Genomic DNA, 4,669 nt, shown 5'->3' on the forward strand with positions numbered 1-4,669 from the left:
TCTGGCACAGGGTCGAGACTCAAATTGGGAACCCCCAATCTACATGGTATTCTGAACACCGCCCAGTACAGTCTTCCTCAAAAAGAAATTTAGCAAATCACCACAATTAGTACTATGTGATTGTAAAGCTTATGTGAAAGAAGTAATACTTTCAGAAATAATTTCATAAAATGAGTGTTGTGGCAATGTTCTCAAAAACAAGAGAAGATGGGTCCTCAGCTGTAAAATATGCCACAGAGTTTGATTACTCTTTCTCTGACCAGTCTACTGTCTTAGGTCTGTGTCTATACAGATTTCAAGAAATAGATTTGAAATGTGACAACCCATCAGCACAGCTAGGATTCATATGAGAGAATCATTTAGAGTCTGGAGGAGCTATAGAAAGGAATAGTTGGCTGACATTTGTTCCAGCAGCTGAGCCTGTGCCAGATGCTTGTCCTTGGTCCTTCTGGCAGTGAAACAGAGTATCAGAAGCTCATACTGATCAAAGGTACAGATGCCTTGTTCCCCTTTGTATTTTATGTCCTACTCACAAAAGGGTAACAGAAAGCTCCCACAGGTGCTGTAGAAGGGCTTGGAGGCATTTAAAATTTTGTAGTTATCTTTGAAAGCATTTCCAGGTTCTAGTTTTTCAAAAAAGACATGAATTTCCTGCTGCAATACTTGCTGCCTAGTCATTTCCTAGATACACAGTGCATATTTGTTGATGTATAACTAATGAATTGTATCAGACAATTTCAGCTTTGAGAAATGGCAGCTGTTGTTGTTTTACTTTATTTTTTCCTGGGATTTGAGTATACACTTGTCAGAGGTTAGGTACTACTCCTAGCTCTGTGCTTGGTGGTCTCTAGGCAGTGTTTAAGGTACCAAATGCAGTGCAAGGGGTCTAACAGGAGTTGGCTGTGTATATACTGTCATTATTTTTCTAAAACAAATTCTGCTCCAACATCCCTCTAGAAAGGAACAATGTCATCCCCATTAGTCAACCTCATATCTATACTTTCTCATGTTCTTCCTTTTTTTGTGCTTTGACTGTGACATCTGGTAGATGTATCCAAAGATTTGGATATCTGTATGTATGTATACTGGAGCTGAGTCTCTGCTTGTTGATGAGACTCCTCTTGCCAGGTTCCAGTACATCTCTGCCTTTCCAGATGATCTGACCTGGCGGGCCAACTCTGTGCTAAAGACCAGCAGAGTCCTTTGGTATCTTGTCTGGTTGGCATAATCCAGCTTTTGTAAATCAGACCCTCCCCCATAAATAACCCATAGACCCCAGTCTTTCCTGGGACCTTGGAAGACAATGACTCTCATAAGAATCAGGTCCTCTTTTATCTGAGAACACAACAGGTTTTCCTCATCTTGCAGGGCAATCACCAGGTCTTTGAAAAATGCCTCATTAGGATCTTTTTTCTGGTGCATGCAGGTTCCTCTTCTAAGCATTTGTGTGTGTGTGTGTGTGTGTGTGTGTGTGTGAGAGAGAGAGAGAGAGAGAGAGAGAGAGAGAGAGAGAGAGAGAGAGAGAGAAAGAGAATGTAATATGTAAAACTACATCAGCTTCTCCTGGAGGTTAAAAACCAAGGCTTGCTGTCCATCCTTTATTTATGGGGTGAGAAGCATAAAATCCCCTTTGTTTCTTTCCCAAAATCTACAGTCAGAAGGCAAAATACAAACAAATCAACAAAAAAGCAACAATTAATATTGCAAGAGCCTCCCTTGTTGCACATTAATTCATTCCAGACTAAAAATTAGGTCACATCTGGATTCCAAAACTGAAATAAATGTGTGCTCCAAGAAACCAGCATGATGGGGACAGGAGTACTTAAGTTAATAGAAATGGCATACACAGCAAGGCAGGGGGCCTGGGGCCAGACTCAATGTTCCAAGATCCACACGTTGGATTCTAAGTAGAAAGAGAATCACTGAGACTCCAACTCACCTCCCAGTTTAAGAAAAAGAAAAGAGAAATATGAAATCAGAAACAGATATCATATCTTTGCAAATGCTATCAGTCTATATATGACTCCGGGGCCGGGCGGTGGCACTGGAGGTAAGGTGCCTGCCTTGCCTGCGCTAGCCTTGGACGGACCACGGTTCGATCCCCCGGCGTCCCATATGGTCCCCCAAGAAGCCAGGAGCAACTTCTGAGCGCATAGCCAGGAGTAACCCCTGAGCGTCACAGGGTGTGGCCCAAAAACCAAAAAAAAAAAAAAATATATATATATATATATATATATATATATGACTCCATATAAAAAAAAATATATATATATATATATATATATATATATATGACTCCATAGAAGCACCTGCTTTATTTTAAAAAATGTCTATTAAAAATAAATAGAGTACAGACCTGTGTGGGGTGGGGAGGAAGGACACTTGGAATATTGGTCATGGGAATGTTGCACTGGTGAAGGATTTTATATATATATTTAAAAAAAATAAAAAAAAGAAGAGAAAAGATAAGGCCTCCCAATTCTTACCACAGGTTGTGTTCTTTACACTGAGTGTATAGAAAGAGGAGGTACAGTAAATGCACCCCATATACACCTCAACCCAGGCCCTTTGCCTGGTCTGTATTGTGAATTGGGGGGCAAAATAAATAAATAAATAAATAAATAGAAGGGGACTGTATTGGTGGCATAGCAGTAAGGCATTTGCCTTGCATGCGGCTGACCTAGGATGGACCTTGGTTCAATCTGCTGGCGTCCCATATGGTCCCCAAACCAGGAGCAATTTTTGAGTGCATAGCCAGGAGTAACCCCTGAGTATCACTGGGTGTGGCCCCAAAACAAAACAAAACAAAACAAAAAACAAAAAAACATAAATAGAAGGTATCAGATTAGAGCTGGGCATTCCAACCTGGGATCTCCTTCTAGCATTGTGGACCTGGTGCTTAGACCTGATGTTACTGGGGAGTTAGTTACGTAGTTCAAGGGGCCATGTGGAGTTTGGGATGGACTGGGCCTCATGCATTTTGGGCATGTACTTGATCACTAGAGCTATTCACTAGCCTAAGCCTACTTTCTAGGAAGTCATTCTTTCCATTTCCAAGGGTACCACTGTTTGAAAACCATTTTATATTTCATCCATTAGCCTTGGCTTTGCTTTTTATCAGAGTAGTAAATAGGGCATCCTAGTATTCAAACATTGCCAGCTGGTACACTGTTAATATGCACATCTGGTTCCTGGCCTTGTCTGATTTCCACAGCTGAAAGTGCTTAATCCCCATGACAAGGAAATCAGGGATCAGAATAAAAGTATCCTTGAATTTAAACTTCCTGGTTTCAGCATGATTATTGATTCTATTTCCACCATTCTAATAATTTCTAATAAGAACAATGTTAGCACATGCTGAATTGAGACTACTTTAATTACTGTGGGTGTGCAGTTTACTTGCCACACCACCTTTATGTGGTAGATTCTACTTTCATCCCCGTTATACAGATTAGGGAATTGTGATTACATAGCTAGTGGCTTGTGTAGCTGGGACTTACTCGATGCCTTTTTTAATCATTAAGTCTGTCATTCCAAGGTTAGTATGTAATCACATCTCAGATATTTGAAAAGCTTTGCCAGGGAAAATCATGGTAGCCAGTCTGCAGCATGTAGACCTGATCTCAGCTTTGCAATTCAGGGTATGCATTTTGTCATGTTCTGACATATACCAAACCACACCATGATGCTGCACTAGCTCCTCTTGAAATACTAATCTGTCCATGTCCAGGTGTTAGATACCTTTGCCATTCTTTTTTATTTTCAAAAATATGTTGCAAGACTTTCTATATAACTATGGTTAGTTCTCTTAGTATATTGAAATAGAATCCATGAAGTCCTGAAGAATGCGGTCTTCTATAGAGGCTCTCTGTTCTCTTACTATCAAGACCCCTATCTTGCACTTCAATTACATTTTCACCTTGATCCTATTTTTCAGGTGTGAAGATATTTTTCTTTCATAGAGGAAATGGGAACAAAATGAGGCCTGTGAAGAAATTCTGTTTGTTCCCATCATCCATTATTCTTAGAACGTGAGTCTCAGAACAGACCCATTTTTGCTCTGGTCCTAACCAATAAAAGACTATTTTGATACCTCCAGATGTTTCAGAGGCTTTGATTCTTCTCGTACTCTCTTGGCTTTTGCCTTCTACCTGTGATTTTTTCCCCCTTTATACCTTTCTCCCCCCCCCCCCCAGCAAAGTACTATCTTTGATCCCAACTGTGTGTGATCTCATATAATCTGGTTTTATTAAAAGGGTCCATTAGCTGCTCATCAGATCTCTACATGCCCCTCTTTTTCCTGGCACACTAGGGTAATTTTTAAACATCATACTTTCAGTTACTTTTTGCAATTCTCTTCAATTACTTCTTTTTTTTACAGGCTCTGGCTATATCAACATGCCTCTTTCATGACTTTTTGAGGTCTTGGAAAGCTGTTTTTCATGCTCTGCTTTCTCTGGGCTATCTCAATGATTTTCATGGTATGCCGTCTTCAGTTGAGAATGCACTAGTGTCATGCCAGAAATGTGCTAAAGAGATTAAAGCATTTGCTTTTCATGCAGCTGAGTCTTGTTCAATCCTTAGCATCATCTATGGTATTGGGACTAGCCTCTAAACATTGCCAAGTCTGACCCCCCAAACAAACAAACAAAAATAAAAGAGTTTGAGT

At 40.2% G+C, this 4,669-nt stretch overlaps 1 non-coding gene across 1 annotated transcript; it reads left to right on the forward strand.

The window, feature by feature from the left end:
* Positions 1-2,469: 2,469 nt before the first annotated feature.
* On the forward strand, positions 2,470-2,602 carry LOC126002551 (small nucleolar RNA SNORA51). Its single transcript, XR_007493239.1, has one exon. It is a non-coding gene; the product is annotated as a small nucleolar RNA SNORA51 (small nucleolar RNA).
* Positions 2,603-4,669: the final 2,067 nt, after the last annotated feature.

This window comes from Suncus etruscus, chromosome 2, assembly GCF_024139225.1.
Source record: "Suncus etruscus isolate mSunEtr1 chromosome 2, mSunEtr1.pri.cur, whole genome shotgun sequence".
Classification (NCBI taxonomy): domain Eukaryota; kingdom Metazoa; phylum Chordata; class Mammalia; order Eulipotyphla; family Soricidae; genus Suncus; species Suncus etruscus.